This window comes from Somniosus microcephalus, chromosome 22 (assembly GCF_052327205.1).
Source record: "Somniosus microcephalus isolate GS21.2 chromosome 22, FLI_Smic_1.0, whole genome shotgun sequence".
NCBI classification, from domain to species: Eukaryota; Metazoa; Chordata; class Chondrichthyes; order Squaliformes; family Somniosidae; genus Somniosus; species Somniosus microcephalus.
In genome coordinates this window covers 65,800,739-65,823,502 of record NC_141008.1, presented here as the reverse complement: position 1 = coordinate 65,823,502, position 22,764 = coordinate 65,800,739, and positions in this window count along the sequence as shown.

Here is a 22,764-nt window from a genome sequence, read left to right as displayed (position 1 = left end):
CTCCTCATCTCAGTCCTAAATGGCCGACTCCTTATTCTGAGACTGTGACGCTTAGTTCTAGACTCCCCAGCCACGGGAAACATTCTTCCTGCATCTACCCTGTCAAGCCCTGTAAGAATTTTGTATGTTTCAATGAGATCACCTCTCATTCTTCTAAACTCCATAGACCTAGTCTACTCAATCCTCAGGACAATCCCCCCATCCCAGGAATCAGTCTGGTGAACCTTTGTTGCACTCCCTCTATGGCAAGTATATTCTTCCTTGGGTAAGAAGACCAAAACTACACCATACTCCAGGTGTGGTCTCACCAAGGCCCTAAGTAATTGCAGTAAGACGTCTTTACTCTTGTACTCAAATCCTCTTGTAATAAATCATTTGTTTTCCTAATTGCTTGCTGTTCTTGCATGTTAACTTTCAGTGATTCGTGTACAAGGACACCCAGGTCCCTCTGAACACCAACATTTCCCAATCACTCACCATTTCAAAAATACTCTGCTTTTCTATTTTTTCTATCAAAGTGGATAACTTCATATTTCTTCACATATTCCATTTGCTATGTTCTTGCCTACTCACTTAGCCTGTCTATATCCCCTTGAAGCCTCTTGGCCTCTTCTGCACAACTTAGATTCCCACCTAGCTTTGTATGGGTTGACTTTCCCTTCTCCCCTTTGTGGGGAGAACCTCACTGGTGGTTACTGAATCTTACAGCTAGCCTAGCCCGATGATTGGCAGCTAACCATTTTTGGAATCATGGTGGAAAACCTAACTTCATAACAGCAGATTAAGGCTGTAAAGAAGTACATCATTCAGCTGGGGTTGCTGACAGAAGTATATGGAGACTTCTAAGATGTAAACTTGCCCCAACGGTTTGCTTTTGGAAAAAAATGGAAATTGTGGCCCTCGAAGTCTTTTCCCAAAGCCGCCTACCAAGCTACCTCTCCTGATGTTCAATAGTTTCCTGAAAACTTATATGCTTGACCAAACCTTCAGTTACCGCTTAAATATTTTCCTAATTGCTTTATGGTTTCTGTTCCCATGCCTTTTTGTGAAGTGCCTTTGCTTGTCTTGCTAGGTCACTGAATGAATAGACAGACTTAGACTTGAACAGATCAATTTGAAAATGGCAACAATCGAAAACCTCTAGTGTTTTATGGAGGCTACTGGAGGATGCTTGAGGAAGCCTAGTAAAAACATGACTCAAAGCTGCATTGTCTTCACTTTATCTGATGCTCTAACAGTGTAAAGAAACCATCTGAATCTTCTTCCTTGTTGCTCTTCAGCCTGATGCTGGCTGCAGTGTCTCATTGATTTCATTTGCCATTGATTTGTTTTTTTAATCAAATCAAATCAAATCAACTTTTATTGTCATTGTTAGTGCACAAGTGCAGTACAACGAAATGTAGGCTTGCAGCTCCTGAGAGTGTACATTTGGATTAAGACATTTAAACATTCAACATACATTTGGCTTGTAGTATATTAACATAAATATAACCATAATAAAGTGCATTGGCAGATGTGCAGGCTTTAGAGTTTATTTGTGGAGTTCAGTAGGATGACAGCCCTGGGAAAGAAGCTGTTCCTAAATCTGGTCGTACGGGTGCGAATGCATCTGTAGCGTCTCCCAGATGGCAGGAGGGCGAACAGACTGTGGCTGGGGTGGGTAGGGTCTTTGATGATGGACCGTGACCTCCGTAGACAGCGTTTCTGGTATATGTGCTCTATGGTCGGTAGCTGGGTGCCGGTAATGCGTTGGGCAGTTTTGAGCCACTCTGGAGCCAATAGGGGTGAAATTGGTCTTTGCCAGGTGCACAAAATGTGCTCGTAGCAAATCGGCAGCCCATTTTACACCACGCACGATTTTTCTTTTCAATTGAGGTCCCGGGAAAAGAAAATTGGACTTGGACCAATTTCACCCCCAAAGATTATAACTGACATTTGGCTGTCTTAAACTGGTAAAGCTCCTGTTTCAATGGATTATCTATTTGGCTCTCACTGTCAGTCAAGCATCACCTGCTTTTATGCTGCATGGCTCCAATTGGAGCCTTCCTGCCTATGCGATGGCAGTGCTCCTCTTCTAACAGTAAAGATATCAATGTTTAGAGTGTGCCTGCTGCTGTCCAAGCTGTCTCGAGCATATGCATGAACTCTGGCTAAGTGTTTAAAAAAAAAACTGCTCGGGAGCTCCAAAGTAGCATAGATAACCTTTCAAAACAGGTTTGACACTCTAGTGGATTTGACACTACTGGATTTGTACTGTGTACGGTAAACTCAAGTGGTATGAAATAAAAACAGAAAATGCTGGAAATACTCAGGCCAGGCAGCATCGGTGGAGAGCGAAACCTTTCATCAGAACTGGAAGATGTTGGAGATGAACAGCTTTTAAGCAAGTACAGAGCCAAGGAAAGTGGGTAGGAAAAGAACAAAAAGAGAGGTCTGTGGGAGCAGGAGTGATTTAAATTATAAAAGTGATGATGGTGCAAGGCAAAAGGAGGTGATAATAGGACTAGTATGTAAGCAATAGATGGGTGATAATGGGACTAGTATGTAAGCAATAGATGGGTCGAGAGGAGGTGTAAATGGTTACAGCAGAATAGCCGAGGAGGAGGGAAGCGTAGCAAATCTGGCATGGAGCAGAAGGCTCTCATGGCCCGGGAATGTGGCGGAAGAAACCTCGTCAGCCGTGTATCGATAGAGGATCATCAGCCCAAGTGGTATGAGCCTGTCCTGCCCAGGGGATCTCGCAGAGTTCCACTTTGGGCCTGCATAGACTTATACAGCAACTTAAGCATGAGATGCAGGATAAACCCACCCTTGTATTCATCTAGGATTATTTGAGTTTAAATTAGATCCTTTTTTTTAACATAACTGGGTAAGATTCTGACCCCCACACACACACACACACTTTTTATTACCCCTCCTATCCACAGCCTGACGCCTTTGTCCACGAAGACCCACGACTATTCCCAAGCTGCCTGCAGCCAATCTTCTGGAGTTGCTGGGACCACCTAGAGATGCCACTCCCTTTGCTTTCCACCCCCCTCCCCTTGCTGGGAGGTGTCGCAGCCCCTTAACAATGTCTGGTTTCTTGACTATTCTCAGATCAGGTACTGAGCAGACACAGTGTCCAACGGTACGCTTGAGGCCATCCACGACCAGTGGGCACCACAGGGACAGGAGGGCGCACTGGATAGTGTAAATAATATTTGTTATAAGTTTACTTTAAGTTTTCTATTAGTTGCGCCCCTCAAAAAAGGGGCACTTTTGTTAGGTTTTCTCGTTTGATGACACTGGCACAATCCAGTGCCTCCTTATAGTTTTAATTAAAAATGGCGCCGAGCAGAGTGGAACTCCCGGCCCCTGTTTTATGGAACTTAAGGGTTAACTAATGCGCCGCTCCATTGAATTTTTAATTATTGCGAACCTTTGCTATTTAACAGGAAGACTATTTGCCCAAAATATAGCACATTTTGTCAGCAATCATTGTTATACTAATCCATGATGTAAAACTGCCAGTGGCCATATTACATGACGACCTTTAACGACTGGTTTTAAATCGGACAGCTCAGAAACAAAAGGAAAATGCATATATACACCAATCTCTCGCATCTCCATTACATCTCCTATTGCCTCGCACATCATCCCTTTTGTCTTTAATCTCACCTGCCTTCCACCCGACCTTCCCTTTTATTCTTTCCTTCCCCCCCTCCCCCGCTTTCCCTGTCTCTGCACTTGCTTAAAACCTTTTTTATATCTCAAACTTTTTCCAGTTCTGACGAAAGGTCATCGACCTGAAACATTAACTCTGTTTCTCTCTCCACAGATGCTGCCTGACCTGCTGAGTCTTTCCAGCATTTTCTGTTTTTATTTCAGATTTCCAGCATCTGCAGTATTTTGCTTTTTGTGTCTCCGATTCTGTTTTTTGAGATGCATTTGTCATTGCTTAGGTATCATTTCAAAACAAAAGTAAGTAATGGTTGGAGCAGCAGAAATTCTATGCAACAACAACAACAACTTGCATTTATGTAGCGGCTTTAATGTAGCAAAACGTCCTAAGGTGCTTCACAGGAGCGTTATCAAACAAAACAGTGCCATATTTCTAAAAGATCAGGGTGTCTTGCATGAATATAGATAAAGATCCAGACTTCCTTTGCAAATGTGGTAAATATTGAATGACGATCCTCCACCATGAACTTGCAAATAATCTGGGATGTACAGAACGTTATAATGTTTAAATTCCTAGGTCTGTGCACCTGATACTTTCAAAATAATTTCTGTGAAACCCTTCTTAAAGACGAAACCTTAAACCAAAGCCCCAGTTGCCTGTTCCAGTATTTTAGATGGACTTTAAATGTCCCATGACCCTTTTTAAAGAGCAAGGTGTTTGCCCTATGTTCTGGCAAACATTCACCTGATGGCAAACCTTCCTCCTTCAGCCGTCGCCAACAAAATCAGATTTCGCGTTTCAGGGTTTTTGACTCTTTCAGCATCGAAGGATCTTGGTATGATTTGCATTAAAGTGTCACTGTTGCGTTAAATCTAGCTCTCAAGGGATTAAATTCGTTGAACAGCCATACATGTAATAGGACTAGATTAACGCTTCCCACCTATCACTTCAGCTTGAGAAAATGGAAGTTGTTCCGACCTTCCCGTGGACCATCCAAATTCACTCTGTCAGGATGGGAGGTAGTTTCTAGGTGCCCCCGCCCAAGGCCGCAGTAGCCATTTTAATGTGTAGCCCCCTAGCCAATCCCATTCAGAGGGTGTTCGGAGAAGGTCAGACCTCAAGCTTCCTTCTTAAACATCCACCTGGAGAACAAGAGGATAAAGGAACAAAAGCAAAATACTGCAGATGCTGAATATCTGAAATAAAAACAAAACGCTGAAAATACTCAGCAGATCAGGCTGCATCCATGGAGAGAACAACAGAGTTAATATTTCAGGTCAACAGAAAATGCTGGAAAAACTCAGCAGGTCAGGCAACATCCGTGGAGAGAAATTTGAGTTGACGTTTCGGGTCGAACCCTTCTTCAAAACTGGAAAGAAAAGAAAATAGATCGAAGGCAGGGCTGCGATCGGACAAAAGAATTAAAAGAAGTAAAAGAGACAATAAAAGGTATTTGAAGCTAGACGAGATGGTAATAGGCTGAGATTAGGTGTAAAGTGTACTGGCAGGGCAAGAGATAGCTGCCAGGTGTGAGAGAGAAAGGAAAGGGTGGGGGGAAAGGAGTGGAAAAATTACAAGAAAAAATGTAATATGGGCCGAGGTTATGATCTGAAATTGTTGAACTCGATATTGAGTCCGGAAGGTTGCAGAGTGCCTAATTGGCCAATGACCTGTTGTCAGAAGTACTAAAGGTAGCGTGGAAGTACAGTTTCTCACTTAGACACAAAATGGCTTCCTAGGCATAGAATAAAAACTCAAATGGCCGACAGCATGATTCACTAAAGGCAAGGGGATGAGACATACATACTCCTTGTCTGTGACAAGCTTAACAAGGAGCCTCAGTTACCAAACAAACAGCCAAGGACATGATAAGGTAAATATCGGCCCACGGGTCCAGTTGGTACAGTGAGAGAACAGAGGGAACAGAGAGATCCCATAATAAAGGATTAGTTAATCTTATCCCAAGGTATTTCCGTTCGTTATTCTAACGCAGCCCGGAATACGTTGTTTCAATAATTCGCAAGGTCTGTGCCTTTGTAATCAGTTATGATTCAATACTATGTCATGTGGCATAGAAAGCCTGTTTTGCTTTTTACTGTATAAATATGTTACAATTTCTGTATTACTTTGAAGAGGTCTGATGTAGCCCTTGTCTACACAACTCTTCCCTTGCAAGCAAATAAAGCCTGTCTTTAACGATACTTTGTGTTTAAGAGTCTTACTAGGGAGTCGAGACTTCGACAGTAGTTTCTAGGTGCCCCACCCAGTGACGAAAGGTCATCGCCCTGAAATGTTAACTCCGGATAAAGGAACACTCGGTCATATTGAGACAGATGTGTAAGTTCTGGTAAAGGAGAAATGGGGAGTGAGCGGATCCTCATTTTAAGATCGAGCCAATAGGGATCAGTGGTATTAGTGACCATCAAAGTGATATTTAGCCTACTAATAGCCTGGTGTACTTTATTATTTTCTTTGTTATGATCAGTGATATTGAGGTTTACTATACATGTTACTCTGCTTGTAACAGAGCATCTTCTGGAGGTGTGTTAAACCCTCTATTTTAATATCATAATTTCAAAGAGGACCCCCCTCCCCCACTCCATACCAATCTAAGGTGACACACGTATTCACCCCTTTTCCTGTCACTCATCCCAATTTCCTGGTGTAAATCTCCTGGGAGATATTTGAGCCACTGAAGCATGGATTTCTAGACAGCCCGGCTTCACTTTACAAACCCACCCAGCCCCTCCCCTTCTAGTGTCATCTTTAACAAAGGACCAGGACCAGATAAGATGTGAAATGTTTGTCACCCCCTGGACTATTCTCTCACCTGAGTCTCCCAAATGGCTTTTAACACTTCTAAAGAAGGCTTTGTTTGTACACAGAAGCTTTCCTGGTGTAATTAATTTTAAAATGTTATAGCTTGATTAGCTGAAAGGCTTTTATGGCTTGTGTTTGACTTGCTGAAAAGCTTGCTTTCCAGCCACTTTCCAGCATTCAGTTCAACGGCTGAACTCTATATTGAGTGGCCATCGTATCAAGCTAAAACTCCATTCTGAGCACATTTCCAACAGTTTCCAGGGCGTTGCCCCAACAAACCTCAAAGATACTCTTTTAATTTACAGGGCACTTTCCCTAAACGCACAAAGTGTGGTGAATAAGGTTGGTGAGCTACATGCACAATTAGCCGTGTGGCAATAACAGAAACGTGGCTTAAAAACGGTGAGGACTGGCACATAATATTTAAGGGTACAAGGAGTTCAGAAAAGATAGGGAAGGAAAAAAGGGAGGTGGGGTGGCAGTGCTGATTAAGGAAGACATTGTCGTGTTGGAAAGGGAAGATGTTCTTGAGGGGACAAGGACAAAATTCATTTGGTTAGAGTTGAGGAGCAAAAAGGGTATGATCACGCTATTGGGGGTATTCTATAGGCCTCCAAATAGTGAGAGGGAGGTAGAGGAGCAAATCTGCAGGGAAATCGCAGAGATATGCAAGAGCTATAGAGTGGTGATACTGGGGGACTTTAATTACCCAAATATCGATTGGGATAATGCCAAGGTAAAGGGAAAGGAGGGGGAGGAATTTCTGAAATGTGTTCAGGAGAATTTCCTTGACCAATATGTTCTTGGCCCAACTAGGAAGGAGGCATTGCTGGATCTGGTGCTGGGGAATGAGTTGGGCCAGGTCGACCAAGTGTCTGTGGGAGAACACTTGGGTACGAGTGATCATCGTATCGTAAGGTTTAGATCAGCGAATGGAGAGGAGCAAGGAACAATCTAGAGTGGAACTTCTAAATGCGAAAGGATCTAGCCAGGGTAAAATGGAACCAAAGACTGACAGGAAAAACTGTAACGGAACAATGGATGATCGTTAAGGAGGAGATGTTCCAAGTACAGGCTAGGTACATTCCAACAAGAGGTAAGGGAACCAAAGCAAGGGCTCCTTGGATGACGAGGGAGATAGAGAAGATGATGAAACAAAAAAAGAGGGTGTATGATGCATGTCAGGTGAATTTTTCAAGGAAGAACCAAACCAAATACAATAAGTTGAGAGGGGATGTGAAGATGAAAATAAGATTGGCAAAGAGAGAATATGAGAGTAGAATGGCGGTTCTACCAGCATGTAAACAGTAAGCTGGTAGTAAGAGGCGGGGTGGGACCTATTAGAGACAAAGAAGGTGATTTATGCTTAAAGGCACAGGGCAAGGCTAGAATACTCAATGTGTACTTTGTTTCGGTGTTTACTAAGGAGGTGGATGCTGACAAAATATCGGTAGAAGTGGAAAAGGTAGAAGCAATGGAAGGGGTGAAAATTGATAGACAGGGTGTACTAGAAAGGCTGGGTGTGCTTAGAGTGGACAAGTCACCTGGTCCAGATGGCTTGCATCCCAGGTTGCTAAGGGACTTGGGGGAGGAGATAGCGGAAGGGCTTGCCATAATTTTCCAATCTTCCCTAGATGCGGGGGAGGTGCCTGAGGATTGGAAATTGGCAAATGTGACACCATTGTTCAAGAAAGGGTGTAAGGACAATCCTAGTAACGACAGGCCGGTCAGTTTAACATCAGTGGTGGGTAAAGTTTTAGAAACAATAATCAAGGAAAAAATTAACGGGCACTTGGAGAGGTTTAAGCTAATAAAGGAGAGGATTTGTAAAAGGCAGATCATGTTTGACTAATCTAATTGAATCTTTTGATGAAGTAACAGAGAGTATTGATGAAGGGAATGCAATGGATGTTGTCTACATGGATTTTTGGAAGGCGTTTGACAAAGTACCACATAGAAGGCTGGTTAACAAAATTGAGGCTCATGGAATAGGTGGGTCAGTGGCAGCTTGGATATGGAATTGGCTTAAGGACAGAAAACAGCGAGTTGTGGTAAATGGCTGTTTTTCAGAATGGAGAATGATAGACAGTGGTGTTCCCCAAGGGTCAGTGCTGGGGACACTGCTTTTTTTGATATATATAAATGACCTGGATATTGGAATACAAAGTAGAATTTCTAAATTTGCCGATGACACCAAACTTGGGGGTGTGGCAAACAGTGAGGATGATACCAATCGACTGCAACAGGACATAGAAAGGCTAGCAGAATGGGCAGACAAGTGGCAGATGGAATTTAATACAGAGAAGTGTGAGGTGATGCATTTTGGCAGAAGGAACAGGGAGAGGCAATATACACTTAATGGCACAGTTTTAAAGAGTGTGCAGGGACAGAGGGACCTGGGAGTTAATGTGCATAGGTGGCAGGACATATTGAGAGAGTGGTTAACAAAGCATATGGGATCTTGGGCTTCATAAACAGAGATATTGAGTACAAAAGTAGAGAAGTTATGCTGAACCTTTATAAAGCGCTGGTTAGGCCACAACTGGAGTATTGCGTCCAGTTCTGGTCACCACACTTTAGGAAGGATGTGAAGGCCCTTGAGAGGGTGCAGAGGAGATTTACCAGAATGGTTCCAGGGATGGGGGATCTTCGCTACAAGGACAGGTTGGAGAAGCTGGATTTGTTTTCATTAGAGCAAAGGAGGTTGCGGGGTGATTTGATAGAGGTGTACAAGATTATGACGGGTTTGGATAGGCTAGATGGGGAAAGGCTGTTCCCACTAGTTGATGGTACAAGGACTAGGGGACACAGATTTAACGTTTTGGGCAAGAGATACAGGGGGGAGGTGAGGAACAACTTTTTTATGTAGAGAGTGGGGAGGACCTGGAATTCGCTGCCGATGGAAGCGGAGACACTCAATGTTTTCAAGGGGAGACTGGCTAGGCTCTTGAGGGAAATAAATTTGCAGGGCTACGGGATAGAGTGGGGGAATGGGGCTGACTGGATTGCTCTACAGAGAGCCGGCACGGACTTGATGGGCTGAATGGCCTCCTTCTGTGCCGTTATGACTCTAATATGTGATGAAGCAAAGATAGAGATGTCCAGATCAGTCAGTACAACTCAGTAGTGGCATACAAGATATGTGTGTCGCATCCTCTGGCCGTACGCGAGGGGACTGCAATTTCAAAGTAACAAAAAACAGGCACACAACAGAAGCAGCAGGGATTTTGACATTGACTGGAGAGTAGGGTTACTAAGTCATTGAGAACCATTTCACAAGAAGAATCACTGACTAATCATGTAAATGCAACTCGGAACATGTTCTATATAACTCGAAATAAAGCACCTGATACTCAATTAAATATGTACAAAAAGCCATTAATCATCTGTGAGCCTTGAAATGAGTATTGACTGCAGGAGACATCACGTCCAAACCTGATCCTCTCCTCACTCAATTCTGCATAGGTACACTTTTCTAATGCAAGCCATCTTCCAACAATAGTTACTTGTGTTCATCATAAGAGACAACTCCAATAAGCCGGCCCACGTGCTCCTATGCACCAAAACTTATGCTTATGCCTTTAGTGAATGGGACGTGGTGTGTCTCCAAGCGAATAACCTGGGAATCCCTGGCCCAAGACCGCACAAAGTGGAGGAGAAGCATTCAGGAAGGCGCCGAACACCTCGAGTCTCTTCGCCGGGAGCAAGCGGAAGCCAAGCGCAAGCAGCGCACGTCAACCCAAGCACCCCACCCACCCACCCCTTCAACCACCATCTGCCCCACCTGTGACAGAGACTATAGGTCCCGCATTGGACTAATCAGTCACCTGCAAACTCATTTTTAATGTGGAAGCAAGTCATCCTCAGTCCCGAGAGACTGCCTAAGAAGAGAAGAATCTACCATTTTTATTGCTGGGTTTTAACTGGAAGTTTATTGGAATGTCCATTGTATTATCCTGATCTCTCTGATCATGTCAGATCATTTATTTCAGGCTAAACTATGAATTGTTTATGACAAGAAATAAATCTAAGCAGAAACAAGTTAAATCAGCAGGTTAAGAAACAATACAATACTTGACATTCATTGGCACATGAAACTGTTTTTCTAAATTGAAAAATCATTTCGAAATTCTTAATCCATTTTCAGAGTGTCTTTAAAACGGAGTCCTTTGAATTAATATGTAAGCACATGCCCGTGTGCTCAATAAGTTATGTCATGCCAAAGTGGTCCCGGAAATACAATTGAACTGATCGAACTAAAGATATTGTGAAAACTGACAATTCTGGATATAGAACTGCCAATCAAATCTGAACAACGATACAATGCCAGGCAAACTTTCAGACCATGTTAATAAACAGTAATATCCAGTATCTCCAATATTTGGGAAATGCTGATACTGTCTATGTTGGTCCAGTTTTTATAAGTCTAAGCTTATTTCTTGAAGGCCTAGCCATTAGGGACAAGGACTGTGTATGAAAGCGCACAAACATCTGACTGATAAGAATCCAGAAAACAAAGCACCCATTGTCCTATAAAGAATCAATAATGCTCACTTATTACATTTACCTCTTGCACGGTCTCTCTGCTTGTATTTGCTCTAAAGGCCCGAGGCATCTGGTTTTATACAGGTGGTAGGGTGCATCCATGCTCGTTAGCAAGAAGCAAAACTGTCCTTTAAATAACAACAGAAAATGCTGGAAAAACTCAGCAGGCCAGGCAACATCCGTGGAGAGAAATTAGAGTCGACGTTTCGGGTCAAAACCCTTTTTCTGTTGTTATTTCAGATTTCCAGCATCTGCAGTATTTTGCTATTGTACTGTCCTTTAAATAGTTTACTTAATATTGAAGAATGCACCATTTGCTCCCTCCCAGCAGAACTCTTGGTTCTTTGCAGGGCGAGTGAACTCGAGCACACTGCAAACGTGAAAAGGCAAGCAACAAGGGAGGAGAAACAATTAACGCAGGATAACAGAGTGGCAGTCAATCCCGCATGTCAGCACATTTCTAGGAGGCAGCTGAGGATGGTACTGAGACCGGCTGACACTACCCCAAGTGCACGCTCACCACTGCCAGAGCCATTTGGTTGACATTGTATGTGAAAGAGAATGTGAAAACTACAATAAATAAAGTCACTCTCACGCTGCTTGCACGGTGTGTTCTAGGATTAAATTAAGTTTGGGACAAAGATGGTGACGCGCTCCCAGCAGTGAACATTGGGCATCGTGACAGCAACAGTGCTGTATATGGTTCAAATAAATTAAACCCCAGGAGGGAAATTAATTCATATAATTGTAAAATTTTCACCCATTAGCTGAGGCAGTAATTGTAAGTACTGTACTTTACATCAATTAAATCGCACTATTTCTCTGTTAACATACTAGAAAAATCCATGTTTGAAAAAATTATGTACAGCTTCTCTACTAAGCTGTAAAAACCCTTTTTAAAATGTGCCAAAAAAGCTCCATGAGAAATGCATATCAGTGTTTCAATAAATGCTTCTCCATTTGTAGACTAATGAAACAGTTATGGTAATTTATTTAATATTTCCTTTCCCTGGAGTCCGTCTATTAGTAAGAAATACAAACGATTGCCTACAGCAGAACTCGGATATTAAAGACAAGCATCAGTATCAGTGTATATATATAAGTATATAAGGAAAGGGGGGGGGGACGCCAACCAATCTGAGATGAAGACTGCATTCGCACACGTTTAGCATCAGTGCAAAGTGGTTTTTGGCTTTCTGCGATGCTGAACCCGTGGAATGGATTACAGGTAGCGAGGCCCAAACTGACTTCAAAGTGCAGCGGAGTGAACCTTCCTCCTCAATGCTTTCACTCCAGTGACGCCTCAGCTCCTGACTCTGGGCTCTTTTATCTTTTGGGTGCATTCTCGCCATAACGGTATCATCGGTGTGACGCTGGAGTTGTAGTGTGAATGCAGAGGCAGAGAATTTAGAGTGCTCTGAGAGGCCAAATCGAACAAAAATGACATTTACATCCCTTCACTTTATTACATTTATATATTTTTTTTAACATCTTTATGGTCCAACATTCTGGGGATGTTTCTACAGACTAACGACAGACCATGTTAGATATTGTGAATTATTACTGTACTTGGAATGAACTGGATGAAAGTGAGGCAAAGGCATCCTTTAAGTTTGAAGTCACACATTGGATTTCCAAGCAATATATCAGCAGACAGTTCCAAGCACTTAGCCGAGGAGTTCTGTGAGTGTGAACTAAAGTTTACCATAGTTTAAACCGAGTTGAGTTCTCCTTCATGTATACTGCAGTGATAGCCACTCAGAATCAAATATGGAGCAATTGTCAGTGAAACCAGGAATAAAGTGCACCCTACATTAAATTTAAAGGGAATATTTTGTTATGTAAATATATATATACTATTAAAAATCTTGTGTACAGTGCACATTTACTGTCCACAAACCTTACCTGGAGTACTGCGTACAGTTTTGGTCACCTTATTTAAGGAGGGATATACTTGCATTGGAGGGTGTTCAGCGAAGGTTCACTAGGTTGTTTCCTGAGATGAAAGGGTTGTCTTATGAAGACAAATGTAAGAAGTCACACAACACCAGGTTATAGTCCAACAGCTTTATTTGAAATCACAAGCTTTCGGAGCGCTGCTCCTTCTTCAGGTGAAGTGGAGAAATGCATAAAGACACAGCTTATATAGTCAGAGAATCATGTCAGATGTTTACAGGTAACCTTTCCAACTGCCATTTATCACACCTCGGCAGAGAGATAATCACAGCAGTCAAAGGTGTGAATGGTGTCCAAACAGGTCAGTCAGGGACCCACGGCGAAGAATCACTGAAAAGACTACACGGTAACATCAACAAGTTCCATCCCACCATCAAACTCACCATGGACTACTCCTCAGAATCAGTCTCATTCCTGGATACATGAATCTCCATCAAAGACGGACACCTCAGCACTTCACTCTACCGCAAGCCCACGGACAACCTCACGATGCTTCACTTCTCCAGCTTCCACCCTAACCACGTTAAAGAAGCCATCCCCTATGGACAAGCCCTGCGAATACACAGGATCTGCTCAGACGAGGAGGAACGCGATGGACACCTACAGACACTGAAAGACGCCCTTGTAAGAACGGGATATGACGCTCGACTCGTCGATCGACAGTTCCGACGGGCCACAGCGAAAAATCGCATAGACCTCCTCAGAAGACAAACACGGGACACAACCAACAGAGTACCCTTCGTCGTCCAGTACTTCCCCGGAGCGGAGAAACTACGCCATGTTCTTCGCAGCCTTCAACATGTCATCGATGACGACGAACACCTCGCTAAGGCCATCCCCACGCCTCCACTACTCGCTTTCAAACAGCCGCCTAACCTCAAACAGACCATCGTTCGCAGCAAATTACCCAGCTTTCAGGAGAACAGCGACCACGACACCACACAACCCTGCCACAGCAACCTCTGCAAGACATGCCAGATCATCAACACAGATACCATCATCACACGTGAGGACACCACCCACCAGGTACATGGTACATACTCATGTGACTCGGCCAACGTTGTCTACCTCATACGTTGCAGGAAAGGATGCCCCGGAGCATGGTACATCGGCGAGACCATGCAGACACTGCGACAACGGATGAACGGACACCGCGCAACAATCACCAGGCAGACTTCTTACATTTGTCCACCCCAGTCCAACTCCGGCATCTCCACACCATGGCTTATGAAGATAGGTTGAGCAGGTTGGGCCTATACTCATTGGAGTTTAGAAGAATGAGAGGTGATCTTATTGAAACCTATAAGATTCTGAGGGGGCTTGACAGGGTAGATGCAAGGAGGATGTTTCCCCTCGTGGGGGCATCTAGAACTAGGGGGCACAGTTTCAGGATAAGGGGGCACCCATTTAAGACGGAAATGAGAAGGAATTTCTTCTCTCAGAGGGTCGTGAATCTTTGGAATTGTCTTCCCCAGAGAGCTGTGGAGGCGGAGTCATTGACTATATTCAAGGCGGAGATAGACAAATATTTGGGCTACAGGGGGGTCGAGGGTTATGGGAAACAGGCAGGAAAGTGGAGTTGAGGCCAAGATCAGATCAGCCCTGATCTTATTGAATGGCGGGTATTGATTTCTTTGTGGGTTCAATAACGACTCATTTATTGAAAGAGAATGAGTTTTAATCTAAAGTCTATTCAACTCTTTTTAACAGCCTTTACAGAACACACTATGCTGTGATGCATCTAGAATGAAACTGAAAGTAAAACTGTCAGCCTGCCTGTCTGTGTCACATGACCTCTGCTGCTCAGGCACAAGCAATCAAAAACACAGACAAATATGCTGTAAGGCATAAGTAATCAAACACAGACAAATATCATCACTATTTGCTGATATCATTACATGGCGGAGCAGGCTCGAGGGTCCGAATGGCCTACTCCTGCTCCTATTTCTTATGTTCTTGTGCTATTGTGGCGGAGCCACTAAGGGACTCCAATCAATTGTATATAATTCCCTTTAATAATATGTTGGCTACAGCCTGAGTCTGTATCTTTGTTTTCACTGTTTACATGTATAGAGCGCGGTCACTTTAATAGCGCGAGTAAACGCGATGATGTCACGCTGTTCATCACGTGATCCCCACCGGCGGGAAAAACGTGATGATGTCATGACATCAGCCACGGGACCGCCCTAGCAGTCCTCGTGGAGCCTCCGAACTAACTAGGCCTATATTCGATGTTCTCCTGCAGTTATCTGTTAAACTCTGTTACTTTTCATTAAACCTCGTTGATTTGATCGCCTGAGTGGACCTCAGTCTTTTGGATAGGAACTAGACAGTCCTACATTGGTGACCCCGACTTTTGCAAACGATTTTCGCAGAAGTTACTGAACATGGAATCGAACGCCGTTACTTTGAAGCTACCAAAGTTCTGGGAGCAACAGCCAGCCGCGTGGTTCATCCAGGCTGAAGCCCAGTTCGCCATCAGGAACATCGTTGCGGATCAGACCCGTTACTATCACGTGGTCTCCGCCCTCGACAGCGCCACAGCCTTGCTTGTCAGCCTGCTTGGTAATCCACCAGAAGATCGCAAGTATGATACAATAAAGGCGCGGTTGTTACAGGTCTTCGGGCTCACGAAGTCGGAGCGCGCCCGCCGGCTGCTCAATATGCCCGGCCTCGGGGACTCCAAGCCATCCGAGCTCATGAGCCAAATGCTCACGCTCCTGGGCTCCAAACTGGAATGCTTCCTCTTCAGGGAGCTATTCCTCAGCCAGCTACCAGAGCAAGTGCAGGCTGCCCTAGCCAGGTCGGAAGTCACCGACTGCGCAGAGCTGGCCGCCGATGCAGACAAGATTTTCGCGGTGACACAGCAGTACTGCGCTGCCACAAGGCGCCCATCCCCCGCGGACGCTGCTCCAGCCCCTCAACCTGCGGGGTTGTGCTTCTACCACGCCCACTTTGGCGTGAAAGCAAGATGCTGCCGCCCTCCCTGCAGCCACCGTGTCGAAAGAGGACCGAGTATACGGAGCGTCCCGCGGCTGCGATGGCAATCGGTAATTCGGGAAAACTCCTCTTCATCAACGACTCCCTATCTGGTCGACGTTTCCTCTGCGACACCAGGGTGCAGTGTAGCATCCTACCCGCGTCAGATCTTGATCTACAAGTTGGGGGGCACGGCCCCTCCCTCCAGGCGGCTAATGGCGGGGCCATTCGGACCTTCAGAAGCCGGCGGGTCCAGGTGTGCTTTGGCGGCCTGCAGTCATCACCCCATTCGGCCTGTTTGAATTTCTGCGGATGCCGTTTGGATTGAAGAATGCTGCACAGGCTTTCCAGCGCTTGATGGACTCCGTGCTTCGGGACCTCAACTTTCTATTCGTCTACCTCGATGACATCTTCATCACCAGCCCTAATAAAGAGGAGCACATCTGCCATTTGCGCACCCTCTTTAGACGCCTCAGTCAACACGGCTTGATCATCAACCCGGCCAAGTGCCAGTTCGGCCTGCAGCAGATTGATTTTTTAGGCCATCGCATCACATCAGATGGCGCAATTCCCCTGCAAATGAAGGTGGAGGCAGTTACTTCGTTCCCGCGTCTGCAGACCGTCAAGGCCCTGCAGGAGTTCCTCGGGATGGTAAATTTTTATCACCGGTTCGTCCCTAATGCAGCTCTGCTCATGCAGCCCCTGTATGAGGCCCTCAAGGGCAAGTCCGGCAAGGATCCGATCAGCTGGACGGTCGACAGGGACCGGGCATTCATCGACACAAAAGGCGCTTTAGCCAATGCAACCATGCTGGCACACCCGCTGCCAGGTGCCACCATCGCCCTTACCACCGACGCGTCAGATTACACCATTGGCGCAGTGCAGGAGCAGTGGGTGCAGGGGACGTGGCAACCGCTGGCATTTTTCAGCCGTCAACTACGGTGAAACGAACGAAAGTACAGCACGTTCGACTGGGAGTTGCTGGCCCTTTTTCTGGCCATCCGCCATTTCCAGTTCTTGCTAGAGGGACGTCCGTTCACGGCTTTTGTGGACCATAAGCCACTAACGTTCGCTATGGCCAAGACCACCGAACCGTGGTCAGCTCGGCAACAACGTCAGTTGACGTATATCTCAGAATTCACCACTGACATTCAGCACGTGTCCGGTAAGGACAACCTGGTGGTGGATTGCCTCTCCCGCGCGACCGTTCATGCAGTCCAGCTCGGCATCGACTATGCCCTCATGGCTGCGGATCAAGCCTCGGATCCGGAGGTCCAATCTTACAGAACCAACCCCTCTAGCCTCCAAGCGGCCGATGTCAAATTCCATGCTGCGGGCACTACGCTACTCTGCGACGTCTCCGTAGGAGATCCTCACCCTATCGTCCCGGTTGCCTGGCGCCGAAAAGTTTTTGATGTCATCCACGGATTGTCGCACCCTGGCATGAAGGCCTCGCAACGGTTGATGTTGTCCAAATTCGTGTGGCGGGGCATGCACATGGATGTTCGCGACTGGGCCAACACCTGCGTGGTCTGCCAAAAGGCCAAGGTGCAGCGTCACGTCAAGGCTCCATTGGCCACTTTCACTGTTCCGGAACGTAGGTTTGATCATGTGCATGTGGACCTGGTGGGGCCACTTCCGCCTTCGCACGGGTTTACTCATCTTCTTACAATGGTGGACCGACAACTCGATGGCCTGAGGCGGTTCCTCTGTCTTCCACCTCTTCCGCAGACGTCGCCAAGGCATTTATCTCCTCTTGGGTCGCCCGCTTCGGGGTACCGGCGGACATCTCGTCCGATCGTGGGCCGCAGTTTTCTTCGGAGCTCTGGAACGCTGTGGCTCAGGGGCTCGGCATCAAGCTACATCGCACCACTGCCTACCATCCACAGGCGAACGGCCTGTGCGAACGATTCCACAGATCGCTCAAAGCTGCACTGCGAGCCAGTCTTCAAGGCGCGGGCTGGGTGGACCGGCTTCCATGGTCCTTTTGGGTCTTCGTACGGCACCTAAAGAAGATCTTCAATCGTCCTCGGCGGAGCTCGTGTACGGCCAGCCGCTACGCATACCAGGGGATTTCCTTCCGTCTCCAACAGAGCCATGGTCCACGTCCCAGCAGCTCATCAGCCACCAGGAGGCAGCCAGAAGTTTCGCTCCAGTGCCTATGTCACATCACGGCTTGCAGAGTTCCCACGTTCCAGCTGAGCTGAAGAACGCCGACTATGCGTTTATCCGCCACGACGCTCATCGGGACCCGCTCAAACCCCCTTACACTGGTCCTTTCCGTGTGATAGAGCCGGGAGACAAATCTTTTTCAGTCGATGTCGGTGGTAAACTGGACCACATTTCGGTTGACCGGTTGAAGCCGGCTCACTTGGACCTTGACCGTCCAGTCGAGATCGCACAACCGCCGAAACGTGGCTGACCGCCCACAGTCACCGTGCCAGATCAAATGCAACCACCCGCCAGCTCACCCGCCGTCCATCAGCTTCCACTTCAAGGCTACAGAAGTCGATCTGACAGGCTTGTCAGGCCCCCTCGCCGTTTTACTTTTGCTATTAAAGACAATTCTGGGGGGGCATATGTGGCGGAACAACTAAGGGACTCCAATCAATTGTTTATTATTCCCTTTAATAATATGTTGGCTACAGCCTGAGTCTGTATCTTTGTTTTCACTGTTTACATGTACAGAGCGCGATCACTTTAATAGCGCGGGTAAACGCGATGACGTCATGCCGTTCATCACGTGATCCCCCACCGGCGGGAAAAACATCATGATGTCATGACGTCAGCCACGGGACCGCCCTAGCAGTCCTGGTGGAGCCTCCGAACTGACTAGACCTATATTCGATGTTCTCCTGTAGTTATCTGTTAAACTCTGTTACCTTTCATTAAACCTCGTTTATTTGATCGCCTGAGTGGACCTCAGTCTTTTGGATAGGAACTAGACATTCCTACACTATCATGATTTTAAGTCATGCTTTTCTATCAACATTTATCATTTTCCATTCAATTTTACAATGTCAACTGTCACAATGCAGTTCTAGGCACTGACCACTAGATGACTATGTGAAGCAAGTTACTGAACCCCCTCGCCCAGCTGTATTGCTATCCTATATTAAAAAAAACTTTATATTCATCGCTGACTATGGTCAACGCCATGGCCAATTCACTATGCAGTTAGCTGACCTTTTGACCTCTAGCAGCAATTATTTCATTTTCGGTCCACACTAAAGCTGGATGCTATTTATGCCATTCCCAACACCAATATTACAAAATAGTTTTATTCGCATAAATCGCAATCCCAAAAGATTTGGATATCTGGATTGAATGTTTTTGTGGCATTTAATTACTGATGAATTGCAACAATATTAAAATTAAATTCAGATTTACTGAGGTATTTATGAAGAGGTTGAATCTTTTTAGGAAAATTCTTTCACAAGACAGAAATTGCATGGGGCTAATTTAAGGGCATGATAGGAGTGTCATATTTTTAGTAATGCTTTGTGACAGTTTCAGAAATGCAATGATGGAGGGGATCATTATAAACCATCATTATATTCTCCCCCAATCGCTCAGCAAGTTTATTGAGTGTGTAGCTGAGCTATATAGACCAGAAAATTCCAGGGTTGATCCCTGGTCAGTACTGATTTAGCTGGTCTCAGCTGAGGGACTGGTAGGGACACTGCAGTTGGCTAAGGCAGGGGAAAACCAGGCAGGATTCCTGATCCTGGATGCTGACTCGCGAGCCTCGCCAGAAGTGCAGCAGGCAAGGACAGGATTGTGCTTGGCAGTGATGTCTGCGGTTAAAGAATTCACCGACAAGGCTCCTACGTGAATAATGGCCACATGAATGGAGGTATTCCAGCAATCAAGTTCTTAAGTTCAAAGGGGAGAGAGGGAGAAAAAATTGAATGGAGATTGGGGACTGAGGTGGTAAGTACAGGCCAAAACAATCAGACGGCAGCTCAATTTGGCTGTTCTTGCGCATTTCCTCCTGAGGGAATGTCACCTGACCATTCAATCAGCTGGAAAATGATGCATGGCACAGTGGAACTATACAACGAAGGATTATTATGGATATTAGGGGACAATCAATTATCATTGTTACTGTGACCACATCCCGTGGTCCTTTAACAATAGCTGTGATTTTCACTAGAGGAAGAGGATTTCTCCATCATAGAGTACATTACAATTCAAGCTTCCTCCTAACATCCTTTACTTGGGTTCATAACAGCAAGACAGTTTCCGTAAGCAGGCCCATGTCTCCAATGATCTTAAACTTACAATGGTATGCTTGTCGTGACTAGGACAACATGCTGCAGGCTTAACAATGACCCTTTTACCACAATGTTAAACACTAGGGCCTAGAAATTGGGTATAGCCCCGCTTGAGGCGTTAGAACTGGCGCTGCGCAAAGTTTATAGCCAGACGAAACTTATCGCTGCCTGGTGAGATATTGGGTTGCATCGCCCTCAAAGGGAATTGAGGCGCGAAATCAGACGTTGCACGGGGCTCCTAAGGCGCAAAAATTCAGGCGCTACCCAATATCGGCGCAGCGCAGGTGATCTCAATTACCGGAAACCACGAGACTTCCAGGTGCCGGCCGGCTCTTAAAGGGGTGGGTCAGTCAGCCTGAGCTGCCACACTCAACGCCCTGTAGGCCTCAGAATCGGCGCTCGCCCTTCTCTGGCGCAAGAAACTTGGTCAGGATGGAGAAGGTGAGACAGAGAGCAGAGCGCTTCAGCACTGAGGCTCTGGACCAGTTGGTGTCTGCAGTTGAGCGCCGTCGAGATGTTCTGTATCCTGACAATGGCAAGAGGCCGAATCAAAAGGCTTACCGGCGATCTTGGAGGGAGGTTTCTCTGAGGGTCAACTCCAGCAGCATGGCGACCAGGACCCCTGTTCAGTGCAGGAAGAAATTCACCGACCTCACTCGGGTCATTAGGGTGAGTGTTGGTTATGCAAACTTCTGATTCCCTCCATCTGCACCTGACCTCGAGCACCCTGTTGCCATGATGCCCCAATGGCCATCTGTCAGCAAGCACCCATGGCCCTTTCTGGGCACACACATGGACATTTCACTCAAGGCCACATGTAAGGGCCCTTGCACCATGGGGGGCATGCGTTGATCTCTCAAGGCCTCATGTAAGGGCTCTTGCACCATGGGGGGCATGAGATGATCTCTCAAGGCCTCATGTAAGGGCTCTTGCACCATGGGGGGCATGAGATGATCTCTCAAGGCCTCATGTAAGGGCTCTTGCACCATGGGGGGCATGAGATGACCTCTCAAGGCCTCATGTAAGGGCTCTTGCACCATGGGGGCATGAGATGATCTCTCAAGGCATCATGTAAGGGCTCTTGCACCATGGGGGGCATGAGATGATCTCTCAAGGCATCATGTTACAGAACTTCTCCTTCTTTCCCCTGCAGTCCAAGCTGGCGGCAAGGCGAAAGGACCAGAGTTGAACCGGTGGCAGGCCTCCACAAGTCGTCACTCTGACGGATCTCGAGGAGAGAGTGCACCAGATTCTTGGAGGACGTCTGTCTGGTCCTGTTACCACTGCAGCTGCCGACCCCATTTCCGACAGCGAGGGTAAGGTTCTCTCCTTTTTCAGCTGTTTCCTTCCACTTGGTCCCCCCGCCAGCATGCTTCCTCAGTGTGCAGCCATGTCAGAGCCTTGCCGCAATCTGGCATGCCTTTCCGCCAACCTGTCCTTTTGCTAAAGCCACTCTTCCACCTCCCTGCTTTCAGATGATTCATCACCAACTCGGGCTCAACGCCCTGAAGCTACCAGTGCCAGTGCCTCCGGAGGCGAGGATCAGGAGGAAGCCGGACCATCTGTTCCAATCTCAGGGGAGCATACACATCTACAGACTGGGGATAGTAGTTCCCTGGAGGGGAGGCGGGGGGGGGCTCTGAGGATCAGCCAGTTGCCGGACCAAGCGGCATGCAGCAACGCAAGGGGGGTAGGCAAGTTCGGCCACCGTCTCCCCGGAGGGCAAGGCAGGTAGTGATGACTGCTGCACAGAGTGCAAAGGAGGTGCGTCGCCTGGCTGAAATGAGCACCCAGGCCCAGCTCAGGCACACTGAGCTGATGGCTGCAGTGGGGAGGATGCCTCAGTCAATAGATACACTGGCAAAGAGTGTGTTGGACTTTGGGGCAACAATGGAGAGGACTCTCCAGGGCTTCGGGGCAACAATGGACAGGACTCTCCAGGGCTTCGGGGCAACAATGGACAGGACTCTCCAGGGCTTCGGGGCAACAATGGAGAGGACTGTCCAGGGCTTCGGGCCAACAATGGAGAGGACTGTCCAGGGCTTCGAGGCCGCTATGGAAAGGACTGTTCAGGGCTTCAGACAATCCCTGGAAAGGTCTGTCCAGGGCTTGTCCGAGGCAGTGGAGCGGTCGGCACCGGCCTTGTCCGAAGCAATGGAAAGAACTGTCCAGGGCTTCTCTGAAGCACTGGCACCTGGCACACAGGTCCTCACTGCTGCCACGCAGTCACTTGCCGGCTTCGTCCACACCCAGATTGAGGCAACACGAACTCTCACTACAGCCACCCTATCTGCATCAGCTAGGATCACCCCGGGCCCTTCCAGTCCCATACAAGGCCAGGAATCAGTGGAGCATGCGATTGTGGCGGATGAGCCGAGCCAGTCCCCTCAGAGAGCCAGTGTGTCGTCCGACCATGGTGCAGGTGTCCTCTCTCGGCAGGTGACCATTGCACATGCCAGCGCTGGTACATCTGCAGGGCACACTGCTTCCAGCCATGCTCAGATCAAGCATTCTGCATCCGCA